The 22,042-nt window shown below is 41.0% G+C and overlaps 1 protein-coding gene across 6 annotated transcripts in view; it reads right to left on the bottom strand.

Annotated features, from left to right (window-relative positions):
• SEMA6A (semaphorin 6A) overlaps positions 1–22,042 on the bottom strand; it is a 121,680-nt gene that overhangs the window by 86,633 nt on the left and 13,005 nt on the right. The gene's annotated exons all lie outside the window — the stretch shown is intronic.

Here is a 22,042-nt window from a genome sequence, read left to right as displayed (position 1 = left end):
TTAAGACTCATGGGCTATTAGGAGAGGCAAGAGGGACAATGTATTAGCATGTGTGAAAAAAAAGAATAGGTGTTCCTTAAAATCAAGTCCATAATAAGAGCAGCTTGGAATTTGGAACGCCTACCTAGCTAGAAAGCAGCTCCAACAGCAGTTAGAAGGTAAGTATTTTGACTCGTGTGTTTTTGATGGAAATCTTTTGGCAACAATCCCTGCACGTCTCCCCCCAACCCGACACACACACACACACACACACACACACACACACACACTCCCAGAGATCTGTCCATAGGAAACTACAGCATGTACTATTCATAATACATATATTTCTTGCTAGGGCGGTAATAGAAACCAGAATCACAGAGCTAGGAGAACATCCAGTCCACTACCTCCGTCTGCAGAGAAGCAGCCTGTTGTTCTGGAGAAAGACACATAGATACTTCCCCAATAAAGAAGTTCTTAACCCCCTTCAAGGAGGATATCCTGGTGCTTCCATACTGCCCTGCATGCGAGACAGTGTTTAGGGTCAGGGAGACCAGGGCATGGCTCTTGCCATCAGTCCAGTCTGGGCTTGAATCTCCAGGATTATTGTTGCCCAGTTGTGTGATGTAGGGAAAAATTCCTTTACTATTGAGAATTGCAACTGATTTAACTAAAAAATGGGGAAAATAGTAAAGGGTGCCCTTAGAGTTGCTGCATAAATTAAGTGAAAGAGTAGCAATCACTAAGTAAATGTTGGTTACCATAACTTACTATCAGTAGTAGCAGTAGTGCTATTCTTACCGCAGGAATTTTAATACGTTTTGAAAAGAAGGAAAAAAATAGTAACAGGATATAATAAATAACCACAAAGATATATGAGTAAGCATATGGGGAATAAATGCAGTCAGGTCACATAAGTGAACCATTTAATTCTTTTATCTGCTCTTAAGAATTTAGGCCAAATTCTTGGTAGCAATAACAGTCTGCTGTCTTCAGACATGAATAGGTATTATACCTCTTATCCATCTGCTTGGGCTCAGTGGTTTGAGTTTGTTTTCTCCAATGTTTGTAACAGGCATTTGTTGATTCTTTAAAATATTTTATCTTCCTCAAAATAACATTGCTAGGCAGTTCAGTTTTTTTCCCTGATGACGGGTGGGTGTCCTCAAGTAATTAATTGGATGACCAGGATGCAATGCGGTGTCCTGTCCTGAGATGTCAGCCTCCAGCAGGTGGAACCACCCAGAAGGCTGGCATAATGAATCCCTTTCAGGTCCTTACTAGTTCATATTTTCCAAAGTCCTTCTAGCACTTTCGTTTTACCTGAGTTCTCAGGGTAGTTCTGTTCAGAGGAACAGAATTTCAGTTAGTGTTGTCAGATGTGTTTTTGCTTTCAATAACAGTTTGTGATGTTTTTGTCTGTTATCTTATTTACCCTATTATATATGATATATATATATATATATATATATATATATATATATATATGTATTAGAATATACTACTTAATAGCTGCTTCTCATGTACTAATATTAATCTTGGAGTTGCCAGTACTTTTTGATGGAAGTCATTCATAGCAACTAAGAAACTAACATTTTCAGTTGTGTGTTCTGCAAGCAAACAAATTTTTCTTCATCATATAGTCACAAGCCACATAACAATGTTTTGGTCAACGACGTATCACATACATAAAAGATGGTGGTATACCACCTAACCTAGGTGTGAAGTAGGCTGTGCCATCTAGGTGTGTGTAAGTGTGCTCTATGATGTCTGCGCAATGATGACATCTCCAACCGACGCATTTCTCAAAACATATCCCCACCATTAAGCGACGCATGTCTGTATATAAGGTGCAATTTTTACATCTACACTTTACCCTTATGCACCACAACCCAATGCCCCCACCTCTGGAAGAGGGAACAAATAGCATTTCTTTCTTCTGCACAAGACAAATTTTTACAAAGGGGTTTTAGCTGTGATGATCTGGGCCAGCTTTATGTGGTAGTTCTTTCTAAAGCTGGAGGCAATAGGAGGTTGCTTTTGTAGTTTTTGGTTTCCTTCCTGGAATATATGTCATATATTCCTAATTGTGAGGCTGTTAAAGATCTGTAGTATGAAATCTGTAGGATGTATGTGAAATGCATCCTGTTTTGCAATCTGAGAACAGCACAAATCATTGATAGTCCTTACTTGTAAGACCTGTCTAGCCCCGGCAGCTGTGCTAGGCCGTGTGCAGAGCTAGCTGCCTTCTGTATCCTAGGTTGTGCTCCAAAGAAATGGCTCCCAGTATTCTAACATGGTAACTGTGTACCTTTCATCTCTGCACATCTTAACAATTCCTCTAATGCTGATGTGTGTGGCCTTTCTTTAACTTGTGCCTGATTAATTCCCCTCAAATCACACATAAACTTAAAATAACTGATGAGTTTCCTTCCCTAACTTGATTTTCACTACTAGAATTGTTAACACCATTTCCATCAGTGGTAGATGCTCAGATTAAGTTATTTACAGGCCTTTGACGTCTAAATTCTTTATATTTTAGTTCTTATTTTACTTCTGTCCTAGACTTTCTTAACCTCTTGATTTTCATATAAAATTTTAATTACTTAGGTCATCAGTCACATCAATTGTTTTGTGTCTCTTTAACACTAGACATAGAATGCATTATATTGCTTTGTCAGGTTACTTTTTAGTGTGGTCAATGTTCTTGAGAATTTTCTGATCTCATTGTTTGTTGTGTTAAGTCTTCCTCAGTGATAAGGTCATTTCATCTTATTCATTTTCTTGTGCTAAACTGTATTTTTATAAAACTCCTTTTCTTACACTGTAAGTTTTTGGTAAGGTAAACGGTCTATTTTTTTATATGCTTAGTTTGATATTCTTTTGAGGTATGACATAAGATTCAAATACTCCTTGTTTTCAGGGCATGTAGTTATTGTAACTAAGATATATATAGTATATTAGGTGAATTTTTTTATTGGGAAAAGTATCCATTATCATGCTTCCGATTCACAATCATTTCAAATACCACTTTTAAAGTAGGTGACTAGAAAAAGCGTTATGGTAAATGCAGGCCAAACTGGACTCTGTTATCATTACTCTGCCGCACGGGGGCCATTTTCTCTCCCCACCTGTGTGTTGTCGCCGCCATGTTGGACGTCTCTATCCCTGGATAACTCCTGCTTCAGGTTTTCACAGTCATCCTTGATTTCTGGCTATAGCTTCTGTCTCAAGTCACTTCTACTGGACATTGAGAAGAAATGAAGTCCCCATCATTTGCCCATGTCACTTTACCCTTCACTCTCAGAACCATGATTTGTCAAGATAAAGGGATGGGGCATGAAGTTGCACTCGAGTTTTGCCCCAAGATTCCCTGTTTGCTTGTAATCCTGCATCCCTTTTATTTCACAGACTGAGGCTGTGTGTACGCATGTGCATGTGTCACATACCTAATTTCAAGAGTGAGGAAGAGAGAAAGAAACTTGGCCCAAATGACCATTTTTCACTCGTGTCTCCCTTAGCAGTTGACTCTCATCGGACTGGCACCAATATGAGCCAACAACTTCTGCTCAGATCAGCATCTGTTGGCACTTAGCTGAGGGTTTAGTTCTGCATGGCTGAATGCAGACAGGAAAAAGTCTTGTGTAAATAATATTTTCCATTAGCATCGCTGAACTGATGTCACAGATCTTGATTCATCCCAAGACAATAAAACTCCCAATCATGATATTAATGATTATGTTAATGACAACGTAAATGACTTACAGTGGAGGTTGTTCGGCCCCACTGGATACTAATTGTGGCAAAATAAAGGAGGCAAATCTGGATCATGTCTTTTTCAGGCTGCAAATGCTTGATAACATTCATACGGATCAGTGATGAGGGTGGGGGGTGGGGTGGAGGGTAAACAGAAAAATAGTTGAGTCACAGGCTGGCCTGGCTACACAAAATGCTAATTAGTGATGATCACAGTGACAGTGCATTTTAAATGTTCAAAATCAGAATTTAAATTAATGCCACAAGTCTTTGATCTAAACCTGTTGTGTTTGTTTTCAGAAGTCCTATCATGTCCATTGTGTGGGGGGGAGGGGGAAGGTAGAGTCACCAAAACTATTATTATTTATTTTTTAAATGATAGCTAGCATTCAAGGACATTTGAAGGCAATATTTTTCAAGGCAACAACCCCAGACTAACATGACTAAATAAAGGGTTAATTACTGTGCCTGTTTGGTGCTAAGAGGCCACCCACACAAGTTCATTTTGTCAGTACCAAGCTCACAAGTTCAGATGCTAATTAATAGTTAGCGTGAACTTGGTAACATCTAGGGCAGAAGAAAACATTAAGTTCTTTAAGATGCTTTATTTATCCAGTTAAGAAGTCTCATGTACAGAAGCTCATGTCATATCTTGGTAAATGCATTGGTGCCTGCCAATTCATTTTCTTCTCCATGTTTTCCGAGGATTCCGTCCCTGCTGCTGGGAGGGCACTCTGGAGAGCCATCAAAAATTAAGAGTCTCTTTATATCCCCTCTTCATTTGAGTTACACGAGTTGGTGTGGGATTTTTAAGACTTGGATAGGGCGTATGAAATCATAATTTCTCATATCCTGTACAGTTGGTATTTGCTAACCCAATCGTGTAAAGGTCTAGGAACCACACATTGAAGCTGCTACCAGCACTGACCAATATTGTGGTGTTTATATCAGTCAGAGATCTGGACACTGCTTTGGGAAATACAGTATCTTCTAAAGGACACTCAGCATTTGCCCTTTCCTCTTCGTTGCTCTATTGTGTTTTATTTCCTCCCAGGAGACCCCTCTCCAACCTCTTTACATACACTTTTGATAGCGTTTTAAAGGGCCCTGTGTGTCCCTTTATCTTTCATTAATATGGTTCAGGAAAATTTTGTTGTCTCATTTACCTTAGACTACAAGACATTTAAAAAAGCAAAACGGGTCCATACATCTCCTGTATCAAAGAAACTAACTAAATAAGTAAATCTACCAATAAAAAGGCAAACTATCACACTCTACTAAGATTCCAAAAGAATGTGGATTTCTTTGAAAGTGAAGCTGGACCAGCTGCAGATACTTGTAGGTCAGGGCAGAACTTGTGGGGATTATCATTATTTTAAACTATGCGTAAAGCTGTTTCCCGTGTCGTGCTTGGAGAAACAGGAAGTGTCTGTGGCTGAATTGGTACAATGAGCAAAAAGCGTGGGCAGTAGCGTCTCTTCTATTCAGGACTACTTGTTAATTCTCTGTATCTTCATTTCCCTCAACTGGCAACCACTTTCTTTACTTCCAGAGGTGGCTGCTTCGGCACCACTTGAACCCTTTCCCTGGTGGTGTCTGTGATTTTGGAGACAGCATCAAACCCATTTGTGACACTTAAAATTCTGTGACTGTAGGTCTATTTGAATACTCACAAAGCCCAAGCAACATATCATAAAGTGTAAGGTTTTTTCCCTCCTTAAGTTCAGAAATTACTAGCTTTTCTATTTCAAGATGATGTTAATTTCACCTTTCAATTATGGGATGATGATTGGTTTTTAATTTATGACTATAACTGAATTCCTTTAAGTCAGAGAAATGCTGCCTTTCTATTTCTTAACTGACTAAATTTTACCTAATTTTTTTTTTTTTTTGAAAACTCTCACACGACTCCTTGGTTCAGTAAGACCCCCACCCACCTCACTCCCGCCCATGTTGCACATGAACAAAATGACCCAGTTCAGGAGAGGTTCTCTATCGCCTGAGACCCCTGTACTCCTACCTTTTCTGAGGTAGTCTTCAAAACTGCATATGCGTCTAAATCTTTTGTTTTTCTCTTGGTCTAGTTTCTGCTGAAAATACTCTTCCTGAATAATTCTCATTACTCTTGAAACCTAAGCTATATAGAAATACCTGCTAATATAAAAACAAAATTTATCTTTCACTTCTAGACTTGTTACAGTTTTAAATAAGGCCAAGAATATAATTTTTTTTAATTCACAGTGGGCAGGACTGATCAACATGTGATAACTGTTACATCTTCTCCAAAGGTTTATAATTTGCCTAGTTTCCGGACCTCGCAGGGCTGTGTAACCCAGATTAGGTAGCAGAAATACCCCTCCCACAGGCTGACAGGAATTTGTGCTGGAAGAAGAGAAAGAAAAGTAAATGGGACAATATGATATGACAAGCCTGCATTTAGGGAATGTGGTCCAGCCCCAGTGCTTCTCATCAAGGCTCCAGGGTAGTTCCATTCATGCCCAAACTCGCCCTTTCCACTCTCGTGGTGGACTTCGTAGATTCGCTCTTCTCCTTTACTTCATTAAATTCTTTCATCTTTGGGGCAGCTCTTAAAATAACATTTGCTGGGTCTTTGATTATATGGCAGTCAGTGTTCTCTGCTGCCTTTCTCATGAAGATTAAATGAACCTTGGTAGAAACAGGAAAAAGAGAACTATCTTTGGTCCCTAATGTTTCCAGGAAATAACTTATGTACTGGAAAAGCTGGCAACGGTCTATAGTCCTTTCAGTAAGGTAGTTCCACTTCTGGTTTATTACTGTTGAAGGCACGCCTTCCAACTGCTGTCAGAATGGGTGGCCCTTCCCTAACAGAGTTGGTTTCTGGGATTACTGAGGAATCTCCTTCCCAATCCTCTTTTCTGAGCCTGGGGCAGGCACAATCTCCTTTGCAGTTTCCTTCCTTGTGTATTTCTCAGAAGAGGCCTCCCATGACTCTCAGATTAGATTCTGCCTGCCAAACAGGACTGAGATCATTATTGAATTAAAATGTAACAAAGACAAAAACAGACTTGTAATATCTGTGATGTCACCATTTCTAGTCATTGTTTCTCTAGGTCGTGTTAATTGCTTTTAGACTTTGGCATAAAAAGGTGAGGTGGCAGAGGGTTTATCTGCAGCCTCACCCTCCACCGTTACCAGAAACTACCCTGTTTCCCTGAAAATAAGACCTAGCCAGACAATCAGCTCTAATGCGTCGTTTGGAGCAAAAATTAATATAAGACCCAGTCTTACTTTATTACAAACGACGCATTAGAGCTGATTGTCTGGCTAGGTCTTATTTTCGAGGAAACACACACAGTATGGGAAGGCTTATTCACGCGCTACCTTAGTCACATACTGCTTGGTTGTCCTGGAAAATGGCAGCCCAAGAGTGGGTAACTGGAGACACTGGCTGAGCAAGTCTTTCCACATGGGCTTGGAAATGCCACTCAGATGTGGCAGCAATCTGCTCTCAAGAGGGGTGTCTTTTCATCCTGCCATCTTCATGGCCCCATCCAGTTCTGCTGTCCATTAGATCCTTAGGGGCGATGGCAGAAATCCTCATCTGCCTTTTAGAATCAGGGGAACACAGTACCGTGCTATCTCACCAGGCTGTTATGATGATTAAGATTGTTTTTAAAGGGCTGTAAAGCATTTAAGAAGCTTTAATAAAATGATAAATCATTTCAATCACAAGTACGCGCTAGAAACCAAGGACAGAGTCTTGGTTTACTGGAGTCAAAGCTCTGAAACCAGACCACAGCCATAATCCTGAAGGCCACTGAGATTATTACTGTCACTCTTCTTACCACCCACCTCTCTTACCTCTGCCCCATTTGCCCACATGGCCTTGAGGCTGTTAGGCAAATACTGGGTTCCCCGTGACACCGCAGGTTAAGTCATGTCAGGGTCCAAGTTCACTACTTCCCTGAGACAGTGTGAATTGCTTTACATCTTCAGGGCTAAACTACCAACAAGTACCATTGCATCCCTATGATGTAGTTAGCTAGCTATCTAAAAATAGTTGGTTCCTCCTTTTTTGAAGACAACCCCATTTTTGCATCCCACACTCTACGTGTGTCCTCATAGCTCATGTCCATATGTACACCAATTACCTTTTTAAAATGCAAAATCGCTTCTAGTCGGTCTGGCGTGGGGCCTGGGCATCTGCATTTTTAATGAGCTCCCAGATGACGCTAATGCTGCTGGTTGGTGGGCCACACTTCTGGGAGCGAGGCGTTAGATCAGTGGTCCACCGGATGAGAATGTAACCAGGTAATTACTGGGAACTCTTCCCTGGAGCCTGCCTGGAAAGACCCCATACTCATTACACGGATCCTTGTCTGAACCCCCCTCCAATTAATGTAACAACACGAGGGGGAATACAGAGCTTTAGAAACTCAGATCCGCAACGTCCCCTGAGCCCACCCATTTTCTCTGACTCCGTCTCCTCCTCTCATGTTAGCCATTCCCACCTCTTTTTATTACTCATTATCACAAGTCTGAGCAAACACAAGCTTCAGCCTGATAAGCAATCAACTGACTTTTCCATAAATATAGATTCTCATGAAAAACAAAAAGAAAAGGGAACAGAATGGAGAGGTGTTACATGTCCAATTTATTTTCAGTTCCAAACCTATTTTTTTCCTTAGGCTCGTTGCCTGATTTCCATTTAGTCATCCTGTTCACTCTTTGCCTTTGAATCAATTTTTCCTGCCACTCCAGGAAAACTTTAAAAGGATTTAAAAAATCTATTAGCCTAAAAACAAAACAAAACAAAAAAAAACACAACACCTATCATTTTTATTCTAGTGGTGTTAAAGAAACGGTAGGTAATTCCTGGGCATGTGTCCCAAGTGTCCTGAAAAGGTATAGTACTGATGTTGCTGAAAAACCTCATATTCAACTTTATGGAAATATTTGCTTTGATCCTTTTCTTCCAGATCATCCAAATTGGATTCCAAGCCAAGGCATGGGCCAAACTCTCTAGATATATTTACACTACAGTTTGTATTTGTTTATTTTTCAATATTCAAATACATGAAATTAACTTCTAAGAATTAACTCATAAAATGCCAGCAAATTTTGGGGTGTGTGTGTATTATCAGAAATTAACAGTTTTTATATTATATATCGTTTTTATATTATATATTCTTAAGGTACAAGGGCTGTGTTTTAAAGGGCAGTTTTTCTCATTACTTGACTGTTGCTATCTCTTAAGTAATGTACTGATTAAGAAAAAGCCTTTGTTTTGTCTATTAAGGAAGCTTCTACAACAGAAGCTTTTATTTCATAACAGTATTACTAAGAAACAAGCATTAAGTCTGGCTAATAACGTCTTTGGATCTAAACCAGAGCAGAAAATCCAATGATGTAAACTGCTATACATCTGGTACTTAATAAAAGAAGCTGAATGATCCCTTGAGTCAACACCCGTGAATGTAAAGCATTCTGCAAATAGGGAGGGAACATGATCGGCACTATTAATTAAGGTGTATCTTACCCAGAAGCTTGCAGTATGTCAGCTACTGTTTGAGAGCCGCTAAAGTGCTATTAGGGGCTGCGAATTAATGCCATCTCCAAAAGTGCTGAAACTTATCCCTGGACAGGCCTTTATTCGGGGAAACTCTGGCCCCATCGCTATCATGGTTATTGCGTTAGACCATCTACCCTATCACTTACATTCACACCTGCAGACGGGACGTCTGGCAGCCCTGGAACTTAATTGCCTAGTTTGAGGTTGATGGGTCTTGAACTGGTTCCAAAGCTCTGGGTATCAACACAGCTGGACACTGCAGAACAGTGAGGCCTAGTTATAATGCCTTCACCCTCCTTGACAGCTGTCTTTTCTTTTTTTCTTTTCCATACTTGAGATTTGATTTATGGACCTTGATTTTTGCTTCCAGGGAGGACTGGTACCCTCCTGACACTGTCCACTTAACTGCCTTTTCCAAGCTGGCTCAGCAGTGGTTCTCGGAGCCCATGGTACGTTTCCATGAATATCACATTTCTTGTTACCCTTACAGCAGAAAACTTGCTTTGGGGAGTATGGAGGAAAGTTTCAAGCTCTTGCTGTGGAGGACAGAAACTGCATGTCATTTTATACAGACAACTTTGAAAGCAAGTTCTGGAGGGTCTCATGGGCTGCCAATACCTCTCTGAGATTTTGGTGGTCAACAATGATAAAACAGGCCTCCCAGTACTCGTGTTACATTCAAGGCTCTTTTCAATTTATAGTTTATAAATATAATGGTGTATGCCATGCAAGAGCTATTGTTGTGCTTAAATAATACATTTTTCATTGATATAGCTTCTTCAGGTGGAGGATTTTAAGATCTTACAAAAAATCTCATTTTCAATGGAAAACTGAGGCCAGGGAGCAAACGGGCTTGCCCACAGCTTATACCAAGTCAACAGAAGATATAAGAACACAACTTTATTCTCTTTGCCTGTATGATTTCAATTCACCTTAAAACAGTACTGCTCTGCACAATTCCACTCCGAAACCATAATCGATAATGAAAAGGGTTTTGTCAAGATACATAAACATTTTAAACTCTGTTCTTACATGAATGCTGCCTTGAAAACTAAAGGAATAATGGGACAGGCCCCACCTTCTCTGTCTGCAATTTTTATATCTAGAAAGAAGTGTACAATCAACTAAAGCATGATCTTGTAAATACAGTATCTAAACCACTAATTCAAAGGTTCTCAGTGCTAGCCAACGGGAAGACCAAATGAGCACCTTCCAGTTCAGGCTCTCAATGAATCAACTAAAAATCAAAATCATTATAAACAAACAACAAAATGGACCTGATAAATCATCTCTTAGGTGTCTCTGAAAATTAGGGGAAAAAAAGAATCACATATTAAATTCCCTTAATATAGCCAAGAACCTACTAAGAGCTGCTTTATAAGCCTCTACCATTTGAAGGCTGAATCAAGAAATACAGATTTCTCTTGAAGTCTGAAAGGTTAGCCTTAATAATGGGATAAATTCTGTTTTGTTTCATCCCACAGCATATGAAGGTCTCAGATACCAGAACAGAATTCAGAGGCTAAAGCCTGGAGAGAAGCCGAAGGATCTGGATGATTATGTTTATCTTCTGGAGAAGACTAGACTACCTTGAATCCCTCATGAGGAGAGGAAAAGGATAGGGAGACAGCATGCGATAGCTCTGGCTGTAGCCCTCAGTGACTGACTCACTGCTGCCCATCCTCTGATTGGGGAGGAGGAATTGTCTTTTCACCGATGCCAACACGTACCAGAGAAACAAAATGTAAAGAGAGATGGAAACTGGAGACATGAAAAGAAGTGATTTTATTTATAAGTGAGAAATTATACCCTTCTAATGAGGCATAAATATCCACTTATTGTTAACAGAATGTGCCATGTGGGTACTTTTCTAGTAACGGGGGAAATGCAGTATACCGTTTATGCAAAATTCACGCGAGTTTCCCCCATATCATTAAATTATAATTTTTCAGAATTGTTAATAGTATAAAAACAATAATTAAAACGCTCAGCCAGTAATTCATGCACGATTATTATACAAACACCTCTCTGCCAAAGGGCCGTGCTACTTTGGGGGCTGGTGACAACACATGCTCTATTGGCTGTGACTGGTTCCATCGCTCCTGAGCCTTCTCAATGGGCATCTTAAGATCATGGTTAAGTCAGGGATGGATCCTAACCTTGTACAAATAGAAAATATGGAATTGCATCCCTTTAGGGTTTGAATGGAAAGGGGTCGGTGGTTAAAGAGTTTATTCTTTTTTAGAGACATCGTAAGCCATTGTCATTTTAAAACATAAATGTTATAAATATCCCTCAATTATTTCAGGTCGTTAATTTCCATAATATTTCCTTTTATGACTATTTAAGCCTCCTTGGTTTTATTTTTAAAGGAAAATAAATACATCTACTGATACCTACTGAAAGTTCGTCATGAATTTCACATTGTCAGCACTGTCTGGATTATTTTAAGAAAGGAGAGATTACTAAGAGAATGATCCTCTCTGAGGTTACCTGACACCATCACTCCACCTTTTAGTTCTTGAATTTGAAACCGGGTCTTTGAAATAATACTCTAAAAGTGCTAATGTTAACACTACTTAGTGATACACAGAGCCCCACGTCAGGTGGGCTTGACATCTGGCCTTGAACTGGCTTTACTGAATCACTGCAGAAGCAAAGGTGAGGGGACAGAGATGTTCGCCCAAGACCAGCTTCCCAAGGCCCTTTCAGCACAGGCCCAGAGGACACCTCGGGCCCTGCGGCCCCATGACCTCCCACAGCGCCCTGCGGCTCTGCTTCCACAGTAGGAGCAGCGCCTTAGGTGTCCCTGCGGCTTCACACCGTGTGAGCACAGACAGGACGTCACTCGGTCTGCACCAAAGGCTTGGGAGAAAAGCTTGGCTCTGTAAGCATTTCACACATGAGGAATGTTATTCTCAGAATGAGTAATTAAACCAGAGGCTTCCAGAATTGGACTGACCATCACATTCACCTAAAGGACATTTGATTCCTACAGATCCCCAGGCCTCAACCCCAGGTAGGGTTTTGGCAACCCAGTTTCCCAAATAGCTTCAGTTCTCAGCCTTTAGGACAGGGATCCAACATTGTCAAAAGCGGTCTTGGGTTATTAGCTCTGTTTTTAAATATTAGCATCCATTAACTTATTCAGCAAGTAACTATGCCAAGAAGGTCAGTGTATATAGTCTGTGTTCTTGGGGACATCACAGGTAAGTGGCACTATGGAATTCATAAAGCATCACTTAGATGAGATACAGGCCATGACCAAAGAGGACATGGGTGGAAAAACCTGAAGTGGTAGGATGAAGAGGTGACAGAGCAGGGGCTTTGGGTGTACCGAAGGTGTCAAAATGGACCAGGCAGGCAACAAAAGCCAAATTTGCCTATGTTATAGTTCAAGTGTAGAATCAATTCTGCATGACATTCTCTAGTGTGTGTGCGCACGCTCTGCAGCTTATGCCTCATCGGCATGCTTATATGAGTAGAAGATTTGGGGGGAGGGGGAGAAAATGTAAAAATAGGAAACATGTATTTAGTCCTTACTGTAGAACAGGTCCTTAAAACAATTTACACATATTGACAAATGCAATCATCACAGCAACCCTAGGAGGCAGACACTATAACTGTTCCATTTTAGAGAGAGGAAACTGAGGCACAGGGAGATTGCTGAGGTTGCACAGCTAGTAAATGGTGAACTCTGGATTTGAACCCAGGCCCCAGCCTTCTGCAACGTGCACAGCATTTTACTTGCTGAAGCTGTTTCTCTCCCGTCCCTAACTTTTGACCGGATTATTGAATTCATATAGAATGGGTGTCTCAGAGGATGTAATCACAACCAGGTAGCTCTATCAGTTTCCTGTTTGCAATTAAACGCAGACATGCTACAACAACATCATCAATAATCCACTAAGGAATTACAATGCCTGGACTGACAGTTTAAAACATCAGGAGCCATCAACCTTCTGACAGCTAGGGTAAGGCTTTAAAAATACCTGCCTGATGTTTGCCACAAAGACTCTCCTGAGAGTCTGTCACAGGATCCAGGCTATAGAGCCTGACTCAATTATCTACATTAACCTGAGGAAATGGTGACAACAAAAAACGGAGGCATGCCAACCACTGCCCACCAAATGTCACTGACACCAGTCAGAGAGTGACTGATTCACCTGGAGAGCACTGTAAGGTAAGCCATGGTCTTTGTTCCTACAATTTAAAATTTCCCAGAATGTGTAATACGACCGTATCTATGGCCTAAGGCTTCCTCTGAGGTTCACATTTCTTTTTTAAAAAAAGGATTTTTAGCCAACTGTCCTTTTTAACATGTTTTAGTTTGCCAAGCTGAAAATTACAAAGTTCCATATTTGGGCAAAGGATAAGAATACATAACTTTACACTGACTATCTTTTAATTCAAGGGGGGACATGTTTCTTCTCTTTCTTCCAAACCAGAGCAAAGACAGGTGCTGTACCACGTTATGAGAACAGGACAGTACATACGAAAGAGCTCTGCAAAGCCTTGCCCTAATTACTTGGTCAGCCTCTGGGTCAATTTAATGATTTGGTACTAAATGAAATCCTCCGAGGCTGAGCTTCTCAGGACGATGCTCTTCCCCACTCAGCACAGTGGCTGGAGGCCATGGAGCAAGTCCGGTGAGTCTGTCCTGGGCGGAGCCTGACGCTGCACCCTCTCTACTGGGAGGGGAAGTCACACGTGTCCACGGAACCTGCATGCAGATTGAGTTCCCTCCAAACCTTCTAAAATTTGGGGGGCTGGAGGGGGGCAATCACTCATACTTATTTACAGGAAATGTCATTAATGGGGCAGTTTTAAAATCCAGCAGAAAACTATTTCATAAGTGGTGCCGCATGTTGCCAGATGGGAGAAAAATGAAAACATTTTCATTCAACGATTGCCAAAATATACTAGAAAGTTAAAAAGTAAACGTAAAATTTTCTGTGGATCAGAGGTAGGGATACATAAGCCATGCTGTAGATCCTGTTTCCAGGGGAAAGCATCTCCTTACACAGACAAGGGTCCAGGAGGAGTTGGCGATACTCGAGAGAACATTCATCATTCCCAGGAATGCTTGGGCGTCACCAGAGGACACTTCTCCATTTGGAAAATGGGTACAGTACTACTAATTTGCAAACTGCTTTGAAAACTACAGATTAAAAAATTAAGTACATATTGTACATTCACATAACACATTTTATAATTTTGTGTCAGGCCTGTTTTGGGTGACTATATTGGGAAACCTGAATTAATATGTTCACTTGAAACACAGTCACCTCATTTATCTTTAAGCACGTGACATTTTCGCTGAATTTCTCAGAAGCCTCAGTGTAACCACTGTAGGGAGACCCACCTCTAAACTCCAACTTCAGTCCCTCAAAGGGATTAAACCTTAAACACACCGTCACAGCCACTGCTTGCGCTGATCACGCTCGGTGTCCTTAGCGTCTGTTTACTATGGCAGCTGATGCCTTGTGGTCCCTTGCAAATGGGGGAGAGCAGAGCCTTGGAGAGAAGTGAATTATAATTGCCTGCTGCAGGGCTGTGTGGCGCTGCCTGTGACAGCGGCCAATGGGGAAAATCGGGAAGCATGAGAGAAGGTCTGTTGTACTGATGAAGTGGAATTCCTAGAACACACTGTGCTGTAAAATGAGACCTGGCTCCACAGTGCTGGGAGCAAACAATGGTCTCAATAGTCCCCAGCATTGGTTGCTGGGCATATTCTAGCTCCTTTAGTTGGAGCTGCCTTTCATTCAAGGGAGCAGGAGCCACACTAGAGAATGGGAAAGAGGGGGTGTATTACTGGTCCAGAGAAATCCTGAGAGTAAGATGTTGGGGGTGGGGGGAGGGGAGCCAAGACACTTGGAACCAGGATTACTACGTACCACGGTAACATAATCTTGCGCACTCATCATGAGGTATCTTCAACCAAATCTATAAAATTTGTTTTGGATAAATAACTATAGAAATGACTAGTAAAATGTGTCTAGCCTCTTTAGCTGGGTTAGAGATCGTGTTTTAGAAATATCTGGGTGGAGATGGGTTTTTCTTAAATCTTGATTTCTGGGAAAGGGGTGGGGACAAGGAACCTTTTAATGAGCACAGGTTGGAGTGGGGGCTGCAGAGGGTCTAAAGAGTTAGGGGGAGTCTCTGTTCTTTGTGCTAATCTGCATATTCTCTGAGTCTGTGGAAAACAAACAATGAACAGTAGCATCAGTCAAAAATGGACTAAATCACCTATTACAAAACTATGCCCTGCCTTAGAAAAACATTATTTGTCCGTCTCTCGATGGGTAATAGATTCTGTTGGTAATGAGCCAGGAATTAAGAGTTTGTTCCCAACTTGCAAAATTGAGAGAGGAAAAAAAGAGAGGTTCTGGAGAATTTCTACTCAAAAAGTGCCCAAGGCACTAAAAAGACAGCTTAACTGTTGAAATCAAAGACAGTTAATTGTAGCCTGCCTGTACAAGTAGGAGCAAGTCCACCTAATTATGAATGGGGCATTGTCAAACCAGTTTGCCCCCAAATGCTCACTTTAACAGTTTTTTAAACAAATCCATTTTAACCAAACTATTTGAACAAAATTACACTGCAGCTATTACTGACCAGTTACAACCAAAGGTATGAAATGAAGCACATACATTCTTTTTGAGGGTTCCCATGAAGGTAATGTGTAGTAATTTTTATGATACTCAAAAGCTGCATAGAAACCAAATTTGTGGAGAAAATCCTGCACTTGAAGATTTGCCTTGATGGGAAGTGGGTAAGGTCCAAATAACCTCTGATTTGCCCACTTTCAGTTGTTAAGCATAGGTATACAGACAAGCATACATACACACAAAACAAACCCTAAATATCCCTGTCAAGGAGCCCGGGAACCAAAAATCCCCGAGTATGGAGAGGGCTCCGTTTCCTAACAAGGCCTCCTCCCTAAGACGGAGAGGCTGGCTTGGGCCTTTCTCAGTGGTCCCGAGCAGCTCCAGCCCTTTCCTGCTTTATTTGTTCAGATCATTAGGAAGCTGCCAATTAGCCCCTATTTTGATGAAGGTTTTTTGTGTTGTGAACATCTGTCCACTAGCATCTGGCCAGGGCCCAAGTCCATTTCACAAGAAACACCAAACAGCTGTCAGATGGTCCTGAGTTTGGGTGAATACCAAATGAACACAAAGCTCCCTGCCACTGGGCAGGAGGGGCCCCACTTCCTCTTACCCATCTCCGGATGGACCCAGTGTCCAAGTTCTTACTGTTACAGTTAGCACATTCCCTAAGTCCTGACCGGCAACTTCCTTGTTTTGGTGGAGTGCATACTTGGGATGGATGGCGCCAGAATTAACTTGTGTTTGCTTGGGAGCTAATGATCAGTTTGGTCCTTGTTTTTCTTTAATCACCCAGCTTCTTGCCTGCCTCTCATTACACCTCAGAGCAGTAGGGGTCGGAATAGGGATTTAATTCCAAATCCATTCACTTTGCTGTTTAGTGGTTCAACAACTCTTAAAATTTTGTGAGAAACAAGTGTTAAAACCAGTGAATCAATTTGACATTTTCAGTTTGTTGGTATAAGTCGTTAATCCTACCAATAACTTAGTTTTGTTGTATAAAATAAATTTTATACATTGGTTTTGAGTCAGATATTAAGAGATCCTTGGGCCCTCTTTGTTAGTGAAAATTTCTGAATATCATGATTCCAAATATAACACAAACTGCAATCTAAACACTGCGTACAGAAAAGTGAGAAAAAACGCAGTATTATTCCTTCAGCGTTTCCACATCCTCTGTCCCCAGAGTATATAGGAAGGCGGCATAGTTCAGGGCCTGCGACATAATCCTGCTGAACACAGGCTCTTCACTGAGCAGTAGACCCAACAGAGGCAGGTTAAAGCTGGAGCAAAAACTGGCCATCTCACCTAATCCCTTAGTTACTATTTTGGAAACACCCAATAAGATCGCATATCGCTCAATGCACATAGTAGGTATGTACTGTTTCCTAAATAAAATGAAATGATTAGTCAAATCAGTTATTTTAAACCATGCCCTGACCCACAAAAGAACATGAAGAGACAGAAGCAGACAGAAAGACTCATCTGGACACTTATAATCTTGTCTTTTCAGTTTTAACCTATGTGGGGACAGAGTCCCAGAGAGCAGTTTCCAGGCTCTCAGCCTCACGTGGAAAGGTGCTGGCTCGGGTAGTAGATGGCCGTCAGCTGTGACTGGTTAGCCATCAGCTGCTACTGGTTAGCCATTAGCCACTGATATAACTGCTGTGGCTAAGCTAGCAAGGGCGGATTGCAGTTTGCAAGTGAGGTTGGTTGGCAGAGAAGTGGAAGGCGGATTGCGGATAGTGTGGCTCCTGCTTCCTGTGTCTCCAACCCGGCCACCAGCGAGACTATAGTGGTATGAACCCCCTATCTATGGCTCCGTGGGTGTTCCTTTTTGGCCTCACCATGTCCTGTGTTCTTGTGCGGGGTGCAGTAGCTCAGTCCCTGCATGACACCCTACATGCCAAGGGTGACACAAAACACTGAATTTAGCCAATTCTGTTAGGAGTACTTGATGTCAAATGGCAATAACTGAAATTTACTGAGTGCTTACTGGCGTACCAGGTATCATTCTGGTCCATGTGGTCTCATTTAGTCATGAGAATCGCTTTATGAGGTAGGCACTATCAGTATTCCCATTTTACAGATGAGGAAAATGAGGCACAGAGAGGGTAAGTAACTTTCCCAAGCTTTCACAGCCAATAGAAAAGTAAACTCCTGAGCACATACTTTGAACTACTGCCAGCATGTCTCCCCTCTAGAAGAAAAGAAGTTAACTTCCAAGTGTAATTTTGACCCTTGGCTTCATTCTGTATGTGTCTTGCACACACATTGTCTGTTGTGCTTCCTGATCTGAGTCTCAAAACGTTAAGGAAATCACCATAATCACCACTAACCATTGTTATCAAATGCCTGTCAGTCACTCTGCTGCTAGGAGATGAAGGTTGGAACCTCCTTTTACCTTTGTAACCCCCTGAGAATGCCAGCATTGTAATGCAAAAAACAGCTACCTCTGAAATTTACTTTCTCCACTTACTGCAAACTCGGGAGTATGTTTACTGTTCATCCAAGGAAAAGCAGAATTGGCGCTGCTGTCAGAAAGTACTTAATGCCACAGTTTGGGCTACCATGTGTGCTCAATATCTACAGAAAATTATAAAGTGCTGGAATGTACTCTTTGAAGGTTTGGAATTGGATAGTGTATTGAAGATTCAGAACGCTTCCTTGAGGGCAAATTACGCGACAAACTTTGAAGCTGTCTGGTCGAACATCTTCCACCTGATGGTGGCTGAAATATTTTTCTTGATACTTGTAATTTTTATTTAAACTTATTAAAGAAGGTCTTTTAGACTTATTCAGACAGAACTTATTTTGTCACATATCGCTCTTTTGCACACACCCAAAAGAAAATATAAGTGAAATTAATCGGATAACTTCTTGTCCGGAGTGTGACTTCATATTCGCCATTCACCTTTAATTCAGACATCATTGTGTGTGTTTTTCCACACCATACAGCAGGTCCTCGAATGACATCATTTTGTTATAGTGTTGATGAGATGTTTAGGAACTTAATACCTGTTAGCTGTGGTCTTGTTATACGTCATGTCATTTCTCTTAAAATCTCAGAACCTGTGGAAATTAAGTGAGGACTTACTGTACTGTCTGCCCTCGGTGCCATCAGAGCTTTGGTAATGGGCACATTTAAATTCCTTCACAACCTTTCAAACCATGTTTATTATAAACTTAACACAATTCAGAGACAGGGTCTAGCTGGGTTGGGTTACCTGTTGACTAGATGGTAAGATTCTCTGTAAACTGTTTTTTCACCTTTCCTGAGATCTAAACAAAAGTGGTTGTGTTAAGATTAAGTAACACTAGAGGGCAGCCTACAAGTTAGAAACGACAGTACATCTTGTGCAATAATTTGACATATCATAATAGTGAAATAATCTATAGTTCAGTTTCTCAACATTATAGCACCAACTCAGATATGGGGTCCCAACATAAAAACAAAAAAAACAAATTATTCTTTAATGTGTAATTGTAACGTGCCTTTATACTAAGACATCAAAGCAAACAGTTTCATAAATTTTTTCTCCCTTGCAGAAACTCAATCTGTTAAAGCTCCCTGAAGGTATGTGATGTTTCTAATCCTGCTTTGTTTCACTTCTGCTATTCAACCTCTTTTCAAAATATAAAATCAAACTTTATTTCATGATAGAATAAAACTTTCCCGTTAACAAGTTTTATTTAGAAACCCTTGAAAGTGCAAAATGCAAAGTGAAGGGTTTATCTCTATCCATTTTTTAGGATTCTTTTTAGTAGTAAAAATGTTAGTTATATTCAACAATTAAAGGCACTGATTGGACAACTATACTATACCAATACTTACCTAGAGGTTGAAACCATAAAACAAAACCAATGATACCTCAATCACCTATGTAATGAAGATTGATTTTTTTTCCTAAGTATTCTTAAACATATTTCTTTCTTCCCACTATATAAGCAGTGTTCAATTTTAGCACAATGCAGCAAAAAAGGCCTAGCTATCTGCTAACACTGTCCTATTAAATAACACAATTTAGGTGTTATTTGTGTTTTGTGAATTACGTCATCTGTAACATTTCAGCTGCACACAAGGCAACTTAAGAGATAAACACTTATCTAAATATGCCCAACAAGGGGTGGGGAGGGTAAGAGGAGGGATAAACACATGTATGTGTAATTTCAGAATTCAAAAACTTGCGTAAAGTAAAATTGTTCAGCATGATAAAAAACAATAGGAAACAGATGAGTCCTTAACATTTGCGCCGCCTGCATTTTGTAACCAGTTTTTATGGATGCCCTGGGTGGTGCTTCTGTCTCCCTCATGCTGTCCACATCATGTTATGGTATTAACCTCCTTGATGTTGGAGAAAGTGGTCCCAGCTGCCAGACCAAATGTGACAGTTTAAACAGTCTTTCATTTTAAAATCTTTTCATTCTCGTTTTACAGAGCTAGGTGTGAGCACAGTGGGACTAGACCCAAGGCTTTGGTGTTTGGCCTATAATGTGTCATTTGAATAAGGTTTGTGATAGCTGTTAAATGTTAACCACTTTGTCTGTAAACCTGGGTTTCTGTCTTGGCCTTTGCCCCCACTAGCCACTCAATTCCCCCCAGATGTGACATCTTGGAACCATTTTTTACTCCTTCCACTCCCTTACCCCACACAACCAACTGGTCCCTAAGTCTTGACAGCTATACTTTGCAAACACACCCAGAATCTATTTCTTTTTTTCCACTCACAGTGCTAGCAGATTTATATTTCTAAAACATACATCTGATGATGTGTCATCTTCTTGCTTAAAAGCTTCAACTGCCTCCACCTCCAGGCCCCATCTCCAGAGCAGGGCAGCCTCACAGGCTCAATCTCCCTTTCTGTCCCCAGGGCTGCCACACGCATTTCCAGTGTCAGGGAAGCTCCCTAGCTGCTCTGGGGCCAAGTCCTTCATTCTCCATCGTCCTGCCTCTAGGCCTTTCCTCCTGCCTTTCCCTTCCTTAGCCTGACTGCTCTTCCTGCCCGGGCCTCCCACAACCCAAAGGCCTGCCTGACCTCCCAGCAGGACAGAGCTGCCCCTTCCTGCCCTGAGCATCATCGCTCCTCTGCTTTTGAGACATAGTCATCAGATCTTACACTATAGTGATTTTTCACACATCTACCCTCCTTGCTTAGAACTGGGCCCAATGTCCAGCCAATAGTGGGTACACAGTTCATTAATAAATTCTGAACGAGGCCTTCATTGTCTCTGCAGTATCTAGAACTGGCCTAGAGTAGACCTAAAATGTGTATCTGTTAAATTAAATTGAACTGGTGCTTTCACTACACTTAGTAACGGGGGCCAGAGAGGAAAATGACTGTCAGAGGAAAGATCCTCCTATGTTGTGCCATATGATCCACTTCATTCCTTGATAAAAACATGTTTCTGTTTCATAGGTACAAGTTGCAAGTCCCGGGAGGCTATTCCTGCCAGAGTTTCTGGCTCAACCGCCTGGCCCTCCACTTCTACCCTGAACCAGGCTTAGAGTTTCCAATGTATATTTTTATCCCTACTGTAAAACAGGACTAGAATCCCAAATAAAAACAGCCTCCAATTTTCACTTGCTCTCCTTTGAGATGACCGACTAACCCTACGAGCCTCTCCACTAAGAAGCAGGAATTTAGGTCCCAGTTGCACGGACGCCTCAGGTGGAGGCCTTGGAAAGCTACTTCTAAACTTGTTTTGTGTCAGTATTCAATCTGCATAATAGGCATAATGTGAGAATATCTGTGGTAGAAAGACTGTAATCATTTTTTTAAAATTACGTATTGAGTAAACAGTGAAATTACATGGAGAAGCACAAAACTCAGATTCAGAAGGTTGGGGACCTTGTCCCAAGCCTCTCCTTTACCAGAGTTACACTCTTAGGCAAATTATTTGACCTCTCTGCACCTCGGTTATCTCATCTTTAAATTGGGTATAATAATACCTGCACTGCCTAACCCAGGTTATAATGATAGTAAATGAGGCAATGTTTACAAATGCACTTTGAAAACTATAAGCACTTTGTAAATGAGGTCTATTATTAATAATAACACTGTAAATACTGTTGCTGTATCATCAGTAAGCCTGATTTCTAAATCTGATGTGGGACTCAGCAAGACTCCTTCCTAGGTGGAACAGC

The sequence above is a fragment of the Rhinolophus sinicus genome, linkage group LG03 (genome assembly GCF_036562045.2).
Source record: "Rhinolophus sinicus isolate RSC01 linkage group LG03, ASM3656204v1, whole genome shotgun sequence".
Taxonomy (NCBI): Eukaryota; Metazoa; Chordata; class Mammalia; order Chiroptera; family Rhinolophidae; genus Rhinolophus; species Rhinolophus sinicus.
Note: the sequence above shows the minus strand (reverse complement) of the source record. Positions and strands in the feature narration are given on the sequence as shown.